Below are 16,638 nucleotides of genomic sequence, written 5' to 3'. Positions count from 1 at the left end.
AGCACTGCTGCCTCACAGCACTCGGGATGCGATTTCAATTCCAGCCCCATGCAACTGTCTGTGTGGAGTTTGCACATTCTCCCCATGTCTGCGTGAGTTTCCGACAGGTGCGCCGGTTTCCACCCACAGCCCAAAGATGTGCAGGTTGGGTGAATCAGCCATGCGTTGTTCAAGAAAGGGAATAGAGGTAATCCTGGGAATCACAGACCTGTCAGTCTTCTGTCTGTGATGTGCAGATTATTGGAGATGACTCTGAGATACAGGATTTATGATTCCTTGGAAAACCATAGTTTGATTAGAGGAAGTCATCATGATTTTGTAAGGGACAGGTCATGCCTCACAAATCTTATTGAATCCTTTGAGAATGTGACAAAACACATTTATGGCTCATTGAGAAAGTAGAGAGCATGGGATACAGGGAAACCTGCCTGTCTGGATACAGAATTCCTGGCCCATAGAAGACAGAGGGTGATGACAGATGGAAAGCATTCAGCCTGGAACTCAGTGACCAGTGGTTTTCTGCAGGGAGAGGTCAAAAACTCTCTGCTCTTTGTGATTTCATGTACGACTTGGATGTGTGAGTGGAAGAGTGGGTAAGAAAGTTTGATAATGATTTGAAAATGACACGAAGGTTGGTGGAGTGGTGAATAGTGTGGATGTCTGCTTGAGGTTGCAATGAGACATTGACAGGATGTAGAGCTGGGCTGAGAAGTGGCAGATGAAGTCAAATCGGGAAAAGTGTGAAGTGATGCATTCTGGAAGGTGAGACTTGAATGCAGAATACAGGGGTAAAGGCAGAATACTGAATAGTGTGGAGGAACAGATGGATCTTGGATTTCATGACCAGAGATCCATCAAATTTGCCACCAAGCTGATAGTGTTGTTAAGAAAGAATATGTTGTATTGGCTTTCATTAGCTGGGGGGATTGAGTTTTAAAGCCATGAGGTTATGCTGCAGCTCTATACAGCCCTGTTTCGATCCCAATTAGAATATTGTGTTCAGTTTTGATCCCTTCATTACAGGAAGGATGTGGAAGCTTTAGAGAGGGTAAAGAGGAGATTTACCAGGATTCTGCCTGGACTGGAGAGCATGTCTGATGAAGAAAGGTTGAGGGAGCTAAGGCTTTTCTCATTGGAGTGAAGAAGAGTGTGGTGTGACTTGGTAGAGGTGAACAAGATGGTGTGAGGCAAAGATAGAGTGAGCAGTGAGAGACCTCTTTATCCCATGGCATACATGGTACAAGGGGGCATAATTGTAAGGTGATTGGAGGATGGGTAAGGGGAGATCTCAGATGTAGGTTCTTTACACAGAGAGTGGTGGGTGATTGGAACGGGACACTTTAACAGACTCCTGGATAGGCAAAATGAAGGTTATCTAAATTAGTTTGATCTTACAGTCGTGTAAAAGTTGGGCATGGCACCATGGCCGATGGGTCTTGTGCTGTACTGTTCTGTGTTCTACGTTCTGTACGGTAAACTGGGTAATAAGCTCAGATCAATGTAAAAGGATATGGCATTCAGGAGGAGCTAGTCAACTGGATACAAAATTGGGCTTGATGGTAGGAGACAGAGGGTGATGGGAGACATTTTGCCTTTCTGACTGGAGACTTGTGACCAGCGGTGAAGTGGGCCCACTGTTGTTTGTCATTTGGATAAATAGTTTGGATGGGAACATTGGTTTTGTGTTAAGTAAGTTTTTTGAGTGACACTGGAATTGGTGGGAAAGTGGACAGTGAAGAAAGTTATCTATGATACAACAGGATGTACAGTACTGCTGGGATAGTGGGCTGAAGAATAGCAGATGGAGTTTAATTAGATAAATGTGAGGTGTTCCATTTTGGTGAAACAAACCAGGGCGGGACTTGTACAGTTAATGTTCGGGCCCTGGGTAGTGTTGTCAGTCAGAGACCCAGGGATGCAGGTAGACAGTTCTTTGTAAGTGGTGTCACAGGTAGATAGGCTGTTGAAGCAGGCGTTTGGGATGGTTATCTTCTTTGGGCAGAGCATTGAAAGTAGAAGTTGGGATGTCACGTTGTGGCTGTACAGGACATTAATGAGGCCACCATAAAAGCATTGTTGACCAGTAGGAAGTACTCATCTGGTTCACTTACGTCCTTTAGAGAAGACCTTCTGACATTCTAACCTGGTCTGACCTGCACATCAGACCAGACCCACAGCAATATGGCTGACTCTGTGCTATACTCTGGGAAATTAGCAGTGGGGCAAAGAATGTTGGTCCAATCAGTGACACCCTCATCCCATGAATGAATAAATAAAAAATACATATGTCCCTCCCTACCTCTGCAAACCCCTCCAGCTGCAGCAATCCGTCCTGGCTTTGTAACACCGTTCAGACCCTGACCACTCTCTGTAACACTCTCACCTCCTCCAGCACCTTCAGCTCTCCCAGTTCCTTTTGTGACATAAAGCCTTGACAATTATTCCCTCTTCCATCTGACCTCCTCCTGCGAGCAGATCCTTTGCAATCCCTTTTAAACTTACTCCTAAAACATTCTCCCACTTCAGGATTTTAAGTACTTTTTGGTGATCCTCCAAGCCCGATAATCTAATATGATCCTTTTTACTTGAGTGAGGGACCGATGGGGATTTCTTGCTGAGGATCTGTCCGTTTCAATGGAATGTCCTTTTGTTGATGGTTTACATTGCTCCTTCAAAAGTTTTCCACTGTTCATTTGGAGGCACATATTTCAGTCTGTTTAGCCTGTTTACCTTAGTCAGTTCTCCTCTCAAACTCATGTCATTGGCTATTTTTGTTTCTAGTTGTAGCTTGTCCTTTCTGTGATTCACTTTAAAACTTTATATTTCTTTAAACTGCACTTCTTCACAATTTCCATGAGGATCTCTCCAGGTGACATTACTCATTCACTAAGTTTCATCACACAACGGTCGCTCTGAGATAGTTACCTCCCTAGGCAGTTGCACAATTTGTTATTCAAAGAAACACTGGAAAAAAAATCTCTGAACTCTTCCAATGTCATTGTTGTCAGTGTGACTCTCCCAGATTATGTGAATATTGAAGTTTCCCAAAATTATCACAATGTGTTTGTTAAAAAATTCCAATGAGTTTCTGGTTAATGCAGTGATGAGCAACGGAATGCTGTTCGGTGGCTAAAACTGTTCTGCTGCTTGTGACCTTGGCAAGTAGTAGCCAGGATTTACATTCAGACTGACTCTACTTCATGATCTGAGGCCAAATGCTTTTTCTGTGATGCCTTTTTTACCCATTATTGTTAGTGTTACCCATTTTGCCTGAGTTTCTGCAAGGTTGTGATCCATTGAATAGTTATGTCCAACTTTTGTTCACCCTGTAAACACGTCTCTCTGGTGTCTAAATCTTTTTTATCTCAGTGTCAGACATCCATCTACCTCATTGATAAGACTTTGTCCATTCAAAAAAAATCATAATTTACTCTTTCCCACAATTTCCTGTCACAAATCTATTCACTGATGTACAGTTTTAGTTAAACTCTGTCCCATCGTGTTCCTTTCTGATTGCCTTCAGACACATTCTCATGTTGCTCCCATACTTCACCTTTTCTCTCTGGATTTGGAAAGCTCCTTTCACCTGAACCCTGTCCCTACATCCTCTCTGTCAGTTTAAAGCCCTGTCCATAAACCTACTGACATGATTGGCCAGGACACTGGTCCCAGCATGGTTCCAGTGGGACCATCCTATTGGATTTTTTCATAAATCAGGTATGGGATGTGGGTGTCTCTGGCAGACCAGCCTTTATTGCCCAGCCCTATCTGCCCATGAGCTGAGTAGCTTGCTCGGCCATTTTGGTGGGCAATTGAGAGGCAAACACTTTGCTGTGGGGATGTCGTGCAGACCACGTGAGGATGATCAGGTCTCGTTGTCGAAAGGGCAAGTGGGCGGCTCGGTGGCTCAGTGATTAGCACTCCTGCCTCACAACACCAGGGTCCCAGGTTCGATTCCAGCAATGGGCGACTGTGTGGAGTTTGCACATTCTCCCTGTGTCTGCGTGAATTGCCCCCGGATGCTCGGGTTTCCTCCCACAGTCCAAAGACGCGCAGGTCAGGCGAATTGGCCATGCTACATTGCCCACAGTGTTAGGTGTATTAGGTCGAGGGTGATGGGTCTGAGTGGGTTACTCTTTGGAGGGATGGTGTGGACTAGTTGGGTCGAAAGGCCTGTTTCCACACTGTAGGGAATCTAATCTCAGGGATTGTGATTTTTGTACATCAGCAATGGTTTCATATTTGTTTATCGATTGTTCATTGCTATTTTTAAAATTATTGATTTTTAAATTCCACCATATCTTATGATGGGATTCAAACCTGCCTCCACTGAACATTAGCTGAGGTTTTGGATAAATGCCCTAACAATAATGTTACTAGGCCATCACTTCACCTGCTCACTGGTTGCTCATCCCTGAGCACTGATACGTGAAGCCAAACCCATTCTTCCAACATGATTGTGTGATCCTGAAGTCTTCCAGCACTCTGGTGATATCACTCAGTCTCTCTCCATGTGGTATCCCTCACTGTCTGGGTCTAATTGCTGCCTCTGTCAGTGCCTCCCGCTCTTGCAGCTGCTCTACATCCTGAGCTAACAGAATTCTCCACTCCAGAGAGACGCAACAGCACAGGCCAAGGATGGAGTTTGGGATTTTCCAGATATCTGTGGGGCTCATTTCCATTCTCCTTGTGTAACCCTCACTGCATCAGTCTAATTTCCCATTCTGTCTACCGCTATGTCTCCTGTAGGTAGTCAGGAAGTTGCTGACTCAATAGACTTCCCAACTGCTGTGTGTCTCATCCATCACCTCATTGTCTCTCTGGCTGACCAACCATCTTCAAAGGGAAGGGAGATCTGGAGCCTTCAGTAACTCCTGCCGTGAGGTAAGATCACTCCCAGTGCACAGAGCAGAGAGCAATGAGAGGGCTCCAAACATCACTAACAAGACATGATATAGATACAGTGCTGGATGGGGAGCACAGTATAGACACACCCCATGCTCAATCACCACGTCTACTTTTACTTATGTTGCACTGAGACAGCATCCGGAGTTCATAGTTATCAATCCAGTCCTGTGCTGTCTGAGTGAGCATCAGTACAACTGAGGGGAGAGTAGGCCTCCGACAAGAGGTTGGGAATGCTGCCTGGGATCTTTCTGTTCTGTGTTCTCCCTCCAACACTGTACTAAGACTCACTACTCTGCAACACTGTATCTGTGGCATGGCTTGTGCACAAGTGTCTTCAGTCATTTTTAACTCCTACAATAGTCCCTGTCCCTGGATCCTCCTCTCTTCCCGATAGTCCCTCCACATATTTGAAATGTACTGCATTCCAGACTACCATACCCATCACTGTAACTTGCTTCATTGTCTACAACATGCCTTATTTTGTTACACTAATCCTCTTTAGCTGGATACAGAGCGATACAGCACGGAAACAGAACCTGTGGTCCAACTCCTCAATGCTGCCCATGTTACCTAAACTGAATGAGTCTCATTTGCCTGCCTTTGGCCCTTATCTCTTCAAACCTTCTCCTCTCCATGTACCTGCCCAGATGTCTTTTCCATGCTGTACAATTGTTCTTGTTTCTCCCATGTGCCTGAGGCAGTCTGTTCCGTCTCTGCACCATCCTCTGTGGATAATGTTCCCCCTCAGCTCCCTCTTTAAATCCTTGCACTCTCACCTCCCGTTTATACTCTCTAGTTTTGGACTCACCTACCCTTGGTTATTCAACATTCTTAGGGTCACCCCGTGGCCTCCTCTGCCCAAGGGAAATATTTAGGACAATGTTACAAATATCTCCAATGTATGTAACAAAGTGCTGGCCAATGTCGGCAAATGTGTCAAATGTCGCTTTCCCCACCCTGTCCACCTGTGATGCCATTTCCGAGGAACAATGTAACTTGCACTCCCTGGTCTCTCTCTCTCTGTTCAAAAACCCTGGCCAGAGCCCTTCCATTAACTGTGTTCGTCCTCCCTGGTTTGTCTTAACAAAATCCTGAATTAAACTCCATCTTTCCTTCCTTGGTCCACTGGCCCAGTTGGTCAGTATCCCCTTTGATAACCGTATTTACTGCCCACTACACCATTCATTTGATCATCAACAAACTTTCACACAATCACTCCTATATTTTCAACCAAATCGTTTATGTAGATGATGCACATCAGTGGACCCAGCCCTGATCCTTTCTTCAATAATGGAATCAAACCATATTCTTGTCATAGAGTCATACAACATGGAAACTGACCCTTCAGTTGATACCCACCATAATCTAAAACTAAACTCTTCCCAGCTGCCTGTTGCTGGCCCGTATCACTCCAACACTTCCCTATTCACCTGTTTATTCAAATATCTTTTAAATGTTGTCATTGTACCCTCATCAACCCCTTTCTCAGGATGTTCATTCCACACTCAAACCACCCTCTGTGTAGCAAATTGCCCCATATCTTTTTTTGAACATCTCTCTCCTCTAACCTTAAAAATGTGCCCCCTCCTCTTGAGACTCCCCCATCCTGAGGAAAAGGCAACTACCATTAAATTGATCTATATACCTCATTTTATTTCATAAACCTTTATAGCATCATGTCTCAACCTCCAGGCTCCAGTGAAAAAAGACACAGCCTATCCAGCCATTTTTCCGAACTCAAGCCTTCCATACCCAGCAATCTCCTGGTAAATCTCTTCTGAACCCCCTGCAGCTTATTATTATCCTCCCTGTTAACTGGGCGACCAGAACTGGACAGAGTATTGCAGAACAGGCCTCGGAAATGTCTGTACAATCTCAACATGACGTCCCAAATCCTCCACTCAATGGACTGAGCAATAGTCAGGCATGCCAAGCACTGTTTTATCCATCCTGTGATGCAAACTTCAAGGATTATGTACTTGAACCCAAAGGTCCCTCTGCTCTAAAACATGAACCGAGGCCTTAACATTAATTGTATAAGCTCTACCCTTGTTTGTTTTACAAAATGCATTCCTTCGTATTTATTCAGATTGAATTCCATCTCTAGTTTTTCAGCCCATTCACTCCCTTCATCAAGATCCCTTTGTAATCTCAGAAAACATCCTTCACTGTCCATGATGCCACCCTCCAGCCTGCCAGCCCATCACACGTGGCTGTCAGTAGTACACATACCTTTGCTAGGGGGCTCCACAATTTCTACCCCAGCATCCCACAGTGTCCTGTGATACACTTAATCAGGTTCTGGAAATTGCCATACCTTTGTGTTTTAAAACCTCCAGCACCACCTCTTCTATAACATGCACTCTTTTCAAGTCATAGAGATCTACAGCATAGAAACAGACCCCTTTGGTCCCCAACTCGTCCAGGCTTACCAGAAGATCTAAATAAATCCATTCCCTTTTCCAGCATTTGGCCCACATACGTCTACACCCTTACTATTCAGATGCCCATCCAGATACCTTTTAAATGTTGTAATTGTATCAGTCTCCATTATTTTCTCTCTCAGTTCATTCCATACACCCATCACCATGTGTGTGAAGAAGCTGTCCCTTCAGTCCCTCTGTAAACCATTCACCTCTAACCTTAAACCTATGCCCTCTATTTTTGGACTCCCCAACTTCTGGGAAAAGGCCTTGAATGCTTACCCTATCCATGCCGCTCATGTTCATATCAGGACCTCTGTAAGATCATCCCTCAGTCTCCGATTCTCCAGTGACAGTAACCCCAGCTTATTCAGCAACAACCCGGGCAATATCTTGTTAATTTTTTCTGAGCCCTTTCAAGTTTCACAACATCCTTCCTGTAGCAGAGAGACTGGAATTGCAGAGAACTCCATTTGTGGTCTAATGTTTTACTCTTGTCCCCGAGTTCCCCAGTCTTTGTCCACAGTAATTTCTGAAGTGAAAAAATTGTTTAGGATCTTAGCAAATATCCTGCAGTTCCACACATCGATGGCCTCATTGATCTTTAATGGACACTATTTTGTCCTGAGTTACTTATGCACTCTTAATATACTGATACAATCACTTTTGGATTCCCCTTTCCTTCTCTGCTGAGGCTATTTCATTTAGCCTTTCTCCATTCCTGTTTTCTACTCAAAGTGTATTCCTAAAGTCCCTGTATATCCTCAGGGATTCCCTTGATCCAGCTGGCTATACCTGACATGTCCCCCGTTTTCCTTGACCAGACCCTCAATAGACAGCCAGTGTTTCCGAATGCTGTCAGCATTGACCTGCACACAAACAGGAAAATGCTGGCGCTGATCACTTAATTTATCTCACTTTCAAAATATTCTCACTTGCCAAACTTCACTTTCCCTGTAAATAATTCCGTTCCCAAATCACATTTTGTAAGTTCCTGGCGAAATCGATCAAGTTTGGTCAGGCTCCATTTTATAACTTGCACTTGTGGACCAGGCCTGTCCTTATCCAAAGCTATTTTCAAACTACAAGAACTGTGGTCACTTTGGCAAAATGCTTTCCCACTCACATCTCAGTCCCTTTCCCTACCTTAATTCCCAAGTGGAGGTCAGGTTTTGCCCCTTTCTCTTTTCAGTCCATTTACATATTGATTGGGAGTTTTCTGGAACACAATTACCAAATTCCTCCCTTGCAAACACTGAACACTGGCAGTCCCAGTCTCGGTTTGGAAAGTTGCAAAACCCCAACCATAACAGCCCTATTATTATGCTTGTTATTTAAGATGTCCCGACATATTTGTTCCTCAGTCTGCCACAGATTTTCGGGGTCAGCAGTCCGATCTTATCAAAGTGATGACCCATTCTTATTTCTCTGTTCCCCGAACACAGTTTCACTGGGTGATCCCACAGGAATATCCTCCCTAAGTACTGCTGTGATGAATCATGCAATCAGAACCCACTACCACACGTCCTCTCTTGCCTCCCCTTCCTGTAGCATCTCTACCTTGAAACAATGAACTGTCAGTCCTGCCCCTCCCTCAGCTGTGTTTCTGTAATAACTATAATATCCCAGTCCCATGTTCCAATCCATGCCCTGAGTTCATCTTCCTTAGCTGTCTGGCCCCTTGCATTGAAATAAATGCAGTTTACTCATCAGTTTTCCCCCATTCCCTGCTATGTTCTTGCCTGCCTTGTCTGCTGAAATTGCTGTCTTTAACTCGTATACCAGCCTCAATCTTCTTTCTGGCCTTACGTTTATTTAAGGTCCAACACCCTGCCAGACCAGGTTATATCCTCTCAAGCATCTCTCGCAATTCACCCCACCAGGATATGGGTCCCTCTCCCACTCCCAGTTGAGGTGCCTTTCCCACCCTGTCTCCCTGTGCTGACACCTTCAGGGATCTATGGACTTGTCCACCAAGGTCCCTGTATTCCTCAGTTCTCCGCAAGGACCTACCGTTTATTATGTCTGTACTTCTCTTATCGTACCTCCCACAGAGTATTACCTCACTTCAATCAGAACTAAACTCTGCTTAGATTATCATCCGATCGCCATCGGACAGCAGACAGAGACCATCCTCCTCACTGTGAACAACACCCTCACCTTTCATGTCATCTGCAAACCGACTAATGATACCTTTTGCTTTCACATCCGAGTTATTAATGTTCAATGGTTCCTGCACAGTTCCCTGTGGTACACCCGGTGGTGAAAATATTCGATCCACCAATTTTGCATCCAATTTGCCAACTTGCCTTAGAACCCAGTCCTTTTGGACCAGCCTTCCGTGTTGGATCTTGTTTAAGGACTTATTCAAGTCCATGTAAACCACATCATCTGCACTGCCTCATCAATATACTTAAGCACCATTTCAAAAAAACTGAACTGAATTCCTCAGACAGTATCTTCCTCTGCCAAATGCGTGATGACTAAACCGAGTTGATCATTCAGTCACGATGACCCTCCATATCTCTGTTTGTTCTTCCAGTCGATACAAACCTCTTTATCTCTGTAATCTGCTCAGCTCCCTAAAACAGTCCCTGTCTGTGTAATCCAGCCCAGTCCTACAAACATCCTTATCCCTGTAAACTTCTCTATCCCTCCCAATATTCCCAACTCCATGAACCCCTGTCAGCCCTACAGTGCTCCACATTTCTGTAACCTCCTGTGGGTCTATGGTCCTCCCTCCCTGTGAAACCACCTCCAGTCCCCACATCCCTCCCAATCTGGGTCCTCTGCTCCAGATCAGACCATTGCTGTCTCTGTAAACACCTGCACTCCTGACAACTCTTCCCATTTGTGTAACCTCCTTCAGACCCCATACTCTCAAGCTTCCTGCATCGCAACCAAAACCACATGTTTATGTAATATCCACTAGTGCTTAAACCTCCCCGACTCAGTAACCACTTGCAGTCCGAACAAAGCACCTAAACTGTGAAACCTCTCATTTCCCTACAATCCTCCCTCCGTCCTCAAATGCCTTCATCACCATGAAACCTCACAATTACTGAAGCCTCCTTTTGGCATTGAAACCCTCCTAATGTCTGCAAAATCCTCCTGTCCTGATATCCCTCCCTATCTCTGTAATCCCCACCACCCTCCAGTGCCCTTCTAGGGAACATGGCAGAGTAGAGAAGATTTGTAGCGTCTGGACCATATTACAGTGGTAGAATTCTGGAAATTACAGATTTGGTCTAATGTATGTGGTGTGCAGATTATTGGCGAGGACTCTAAAGAAAGGATTTATGACTACTTGAAAAGCCATAGTTAAATTAGAGACAGCATGGGTTTGTGAGGGGCAGGTCATGCCTCACAAACCTTATTGAATTCTTTGAGGATATGACAGAATATTTTGATAGCTCATTCAGAAAAGAAGGAAAATTGGGATACAGGGAAATTTGTCTGTCTGGATACAGGATTGGATGGCCCAGAGAAGACAGAGGGTAGCAGCTGATGGACAATATTGAGCCTGGAGTGGGGACCAGTGGGGTTCTGTAACAATCAGCTCTGGGACTCTGCTCTCTGTGATTTTTACAAATGAGTTGGATGTGGATGTTGGAGAGTGGGTTAGTAAGTTTATCAATAACATGAAGGTTGGTGGAGTGGTGGGGAATGTGGAGGGCTGTTGTCGGTTGCAATGGGACATTGACAGGACGCAGAGCTGGGCTGGAAGTGGCAGATGGAGTCCAATCTGGAAAAGTGTGATGTGATTCCTTCTGGAAGGTTGAACCAGAATATAGAATACAGGGTGAAAGGCAGAATACTTGGCATTGTGGAGGAACAGAGAGATCATGGCGTCCATGTCCATAGGTCCCTCAAAGTTGCCACGTACATTGATAGGGTTGATTAAAAAGGCATATGTTGTGTGGGCTTTTCTTAGCAAGGGGATCGATTTCAAGAGTCGTGAGGTTTTCCTGCATCTTTCTAGCGACCTGGTGAGACCACACTTGGAATATTGTGTTCAGTTCTCGTCCCATCTTTACAGGAAGGATGTGCAAGTTTTAGAGAGCGTACACAGGAGATTTACTGGGATGCTGCCTGGAATGGAGGACAGTTCTTATGAAGAAAATTTGAGGGAGCTAAGGCTTTTCTCATTGGAGTGAAGAAGGGGGTGGGGTGACTTGGTAGAGGTGAACAAGATGATGAGAGGCACAGAGAGAGTGAATAGTCAGAGACTTTTTCTCCTATGGCATAAATGGCTGTTACATGGCGGCATAATTTTAAGGTCATTGGAGGATGGATAAAAGGATAGAGATGGCAGGTGGTCGGATGGACTGCCAATGGTGGTAGTAAAATTAGACACATTCGGGACATCTAATAGACTCTTGGACAGATACATGGATAGAGTAATATGAAGGGTATGTAGGCTAGTTTGATTTTACAGTCGGATAAAATGTTAGCAGAGCAGCATGGCCGAAGGGTCTTGGGCTGAACTGTTCTGTGTTGTGTGTTCTGTCTGGTATACTGGGTAATAAGCTCAGATCAGTGTAAAAGGATATGGCATTCAGGAGGAGCTAGTGAACTGGATACAAAAAGTTGCTTGATGGTTGTAGACAGAGGGTGATGGGAGACATGTTGTTTTTCTGACAGGAGGCATGTGACCAGCGGTGGAGTGGCTCCCCTGTTGTTTGTCATTTGGATAAATGGTTTGGATGGAAATATTGGTTTCCTGGTAAGTAACTATTTTGGGTGACACTGAAATTGGTGGGAAAGTGGACAGTGGAGAAGGTTATCTATGATACAACAGGATGAACAGTACTGCTGGGATAGTGGGCTGAAGAATAGCAGATGGAATTCAATTAGATAAAGGTGAGGTGTTCTATTTTGGTGAAACAAACCAGGGTGGGACCTGTATAGTTAATGTTCGGGCCCTGGGTAGTGTTGTCTGTCAGTGACCCAGGGATGCAGGTAGACAGTTCTTTGAATGTGGTGTCCCAGGTAGACAGGCTGGTGAAGCAGGCGTTTGGGACGGTTACCTTCATTGGGGAGAGCATTAAGAGTAAGAGTTGGGATGTCATGTTGTATCTGTATAAGACATTGGTGGGACCATCATTAAAACATTGTTGATCAGTCGGAAGAACTCCTCTGGTTCACTTACGTCCTTTAGAGAAGACCATCTGACATTCTAACCTGGTCTGGCCTGCACGTGACACCAGACCTACAGCAATATGGCTGACTCTGAGCTACCCTCTGGGTAATTAGCAGTTGGGTCAAAGAATGTTAGTCCAGTTAGTGACAACCACATCCCGGGAATGAATAAATAAAAATCCATATGTCCCTCCCTACCTCTGCAAACCCCTCCAGCTACAGCAATCTGTCCTGGCTTTGTAACACCGTTCAGGCCCTGACCACTCCCTGTAACACTCTCACCACCTCCAGCACCTTCACCTCTCCCTGTTCCTATCGTGTCAATAAACCCTGACCATGGTTCCCCTTCCCACTGCCCTCCTCCTGCTAGTATACCCTTTGCAATCTATTTAAAATTTACTCCTAAAACACTCTCTCACTTCAGGATTTTACGTACTTTTTGGTGATCCTCTCAGCCTCATAATCTAGTATGATCCCTTTTGTCCTGTGTGCGGGACCAGTGGGGATTTCTTGCTGAGGTTTATACTGTTTCAATGGAATGTCCTTCTGTTGAGTGTTTTACACTGTTCCTTCAAATGTTTTCTGCTGTCGATTTACAGACACATGTCTCAGTCTGTTTAGCCTGTTTACCTTGGTCAATTCTCCTCTCACACACATGTAATTGGCTTTTTTGTTTCTAGTTGTAACTTGTCCTCTGTGAATCCCTTTAAAACTTTATATTTCTTTAAACTGCACTTTATCACAATTTCCTGAAGGATCTCTGCAGGTGACATGACTCATTCACTAAGTTTCATTACACGGTCGCTCTGCGATGGTTATGTCCCTGAACAGTTGCACAATTCGTTTTTCAAAGAAACACTGAAAGAAAATATAACCGAAGTCCTATTCCAATATCAATGTTGACCGTGTGTTGTCCCAGATTATACGAATATTGAAGTTTTCCAAAATTATCACAATGCCTTTTTTTAAAAATTCCAACGAGTCCCTGTGTAATGCAATGATGACCAATGGTATACTGTTCAGTGGCTAAAACTGTTCTGCTGCTTGTGTCCTTGGCAAGTAGTAATTTACATTCAGACTGACTCTACTTCATGATCTGCAGCCAAATGCTTTCTCTGTAATGCCTTTGGTATCCATTATTTTTAGTGTTACCCAATTTTTCCTGAGTTTCCGCAAGATTGGGAATCATTGAAAATTTTTGTTCACCCTATATCCATGTCTCCCTGGTGTCTAAATCTTTTATCTCTGTGTCACAAATCCATCTACCTTATTACAGTGACGTTGTCCATTTAAAAAAAAATAACTTACTCTTTCCCACAATTTTCTGTCACAAATCTATTCGCTGATGTACAATTTTAGTTAAACTCTGTCCCATCCTGTTCCTTTCTGATTGCCTTCAGCCACATTCCCATGCTGTTCCATTGTTTCGCCTTTTCTCTTAGGATTTGGAAAGCTCCTTTCACCTGAACCATGTCCCAGCATCCTCTCTGTCAGTTTAAAGCCCTGTCCATAAACCTACTGACATGATTGGCCAGGACACTGCTCCCAGCACGGTTCCAGTGGGACCATCCAAATGGGTTATTTATTAAATCAGGTATGGGATGTGAGTGTCTCTGGCTGACCAGCCTTTCTTGCCCAGTCCTAGCTGCCCTTGAACTGAGTAACTTGCTTGGCCTTTGAAGAGGGTAATTGGGAGGCAAATACTTTGCTGTGGCCAAGTCGTGCAGAAAACGTGATGGTAGACAGATGTCCTTTTCTGAATGACATAGCAGCCTGGGATACATTTCCCTGGGCACTGGGGATTTCTCCACCTTTATGCCTGTGAAAACATTTAATACCTCCTCCTTATTGATCTTAACATATTCTGGAACCTCAGCATCCCAACTGAAATCCCCGGCGACAGTGTCTTTCACCTGTGTGAACACAGATGGGAAGTATTCATTGAAGACCTCACCTGCTTCCTCTGGCTCCATGCACAGATTGTCCCTTTGCTTTCTCACAGGCCTCCCTCTTTCGTTGGGAATCCTCTTACTCTCACGATGCTGATAAAATACTTGTGGCTTTTCCGCAATCGTATCTGCCAAATATATTTCATGACCATTGCTTGTCCCTCATTTTCCACAATCTGCTTGCACTCTTTATACTTGTGAAGGGCTTCACCTGATTTTATTGCACTGTATTTCCTTTATCAAACTCACGACATCACTTGATTAGTATTCCCTGGACTTGCTGCCTTTACTATTCACTCTTCAAGGAGCACGCTGCCCCTGCGGTCTCACTGCATCACTTTAAAATACTCCACTTTCCTAACATGGACCCAACTGCAGGGAGTTCCTCCCAGTCTATGTTTGCCAGATCCTCTGTAATGATCGTGATACTGATAGGAGGCACAGTTGTGAGGGGGACAGACAGGAGACTGTGTGACTCCAGAAGAGACCCCAGAATGGTGTGCTGCCTCCCAGGTACCAGGGTCAAGGATGTCTCTGAGTCGTTATTGAACATTATGAAAGGGGAGGGTGAACATCCAGAGGTCATTGTGAACATTGGTCCACATGACAGAGGTAGACAGATGGATGGGGTCCTGTGAAATGAGTACAGGGAGTCAGGTGGGAAGTTAAAAAAGCAGGATATTGACCTTAATGATCTCCAGATTACTCCCAGTGCCAAGTGCCAGTGAGGATAGAAATAGAAAGGTAGGATGGATGGATGTGTGGCTGAGGAGCTGGTAAATTGGGCAAGGTTTTCAGTTCTTGTGTCATTGGGATCTCTTCTGGGGTAGAGGGGACCGGTACAAAGGGGATAGTTTGCACTTGAAGCAAAGGGGCACAAGTATCCCAGGGAGGAGATTAGCTAGTGTTACCCAGGTGGATTTAAACTAGTTTGGCAGGGAGTTGAGACTCTGAGTGAGAGAGGGACCATCGAAAAGTCAGGGGAAATACATCAGCCATCAAGAGCAAGTTACCTATTCAGGATATCCAGGGGCACAGTCGAGGGACGGAAAGATATCTGGTTTAAAGGGCATTTATTTCAACACACGAGGCCTGACTGGTAAGGCAGACGAGCTCAGAGCATGGATTAGCTCTGGGGACTGGGATATTGTAGCCATAGCCGAAACATGGCTGAGAGAAGGGCAGGACTGGCAGCTCAGTGTTCCAGGATACAGAAACTACAGGCGTGACTGAAGGACAAGTAAGTGAGGAGGGGGAGTTGTCCTTTTGATTCGGAAGGAAATAACAACTGTTCATCAAGACAATTCTGATAAGCAGTCATCAAATGAGGCCATAAATTGAATAGTTAGAAACAAAGAGGGGATGGTCAGTCTGCTGGGATCGTGTTCTAGACCCTCAAATAGCCAGCGGGTCCGAGAGGAGCAAATGTGTCGTGAGTTTGCAGGTACCTATACAAATAATAGAGTAGTATTGGATGGAGATTTTAACTTCCCCTGGATTGACATTTCACCCAGAGTGTAAAAGGCCCGCACTGGGTGGAATTTGTAAATGTGTTCAAGAAAGTTTCCTCAATCAAGACGTAGAGGGCTCTATGGTACTCAGGCGGGTGCAACACTGGACCCCTCCTCAGAAAACCAGATCAGGCAAGTGACTGAAGTACCAGTCGGAGAGCACATTGCGTCCAGTCACCACAACTGTCTTTGTTTTAACATAGTTGTGGGAAAAGATCAGGCAGGTTGACAGATTTAGGTCTTAAACTGGAACTGGGCCAATATTGGGGCCATTCAGCAGGATCGAGCAGGGGTTGATTGGGTGAAGGTAAAACTCACACAACACTAGGGTATAGTCCAGATGGTTTACAGAGGAACCTCGATTATCTGAACGAGATGGGCGGGCACTATTTCGTTTGGTTAATTGATTATTCAGTTAATCGATTCAATACCTTTCCTCTGGGGCTCGGAGTTTTCAGTCCAGTCTGCTCCCTGTTCAGGTGACTAGGCAGCAGCAAGCCATGAGTGAGCCCCCACACCCTGACAGACCCCCAAAACACACCCCGCTCGCCTCCAAACCCATCCAACACCGCCCCCACCCGACTCTCAACATCACCGACCCAACAGCAAATCCTGCCCCCAAAACCATCTGATCCCACCCTCCACCCGCCACCTGCTCCCACCTCCCAGACACATCCTACATCACCCTCAGCCCGTCCCCAAATC

General features: G+C 45.0%; 1 long non-coding RNA gene across 1 annotated transcript in view; it reads left to right on the top strand.

Annotated features, from left to right (window-relative positions):
* The first annotated feature begins 4,758 nt into the window (after positions 1-4,758).
* LOC140458546 (uncharacterized) overlaps positions 4,759-16,638 on the top strand; it is a 35,372-nt gene continuing 23,492 nt past the window's right edge. The window contains exon 1 of the long non-coding RNA XR_011953514.1: positions 4,759-4,884. This is a non-coding gene — a long non-coding RNA (uncharacterized lncRNA). The remainder of the gene's footprint in view (positions 4,885-16,638) is intronic.

The sequence above is a fragment of the Chiloscyllium punctatum genome, chromosome 33 (assembly GCF_047496795.1).
Source record: "Chiloscyllium punctatum isolate Juve2018m chromosome 33, sChiPun1.3, whole genome shotgun sequence".
NCBI classification, from domain to species: domain Eukaryota; kingdom Metazoa; phylum Chordata; class Chondrichthyes; order Orectolobiformes; family Hemiscylliidae; genus Chiloscyllium; species Chiloscyllium punctatum.
Note: the sequence above shows the minus strand (reverse complement) of the source record. Positions and strands in the feature narration are given on the sequence as shown.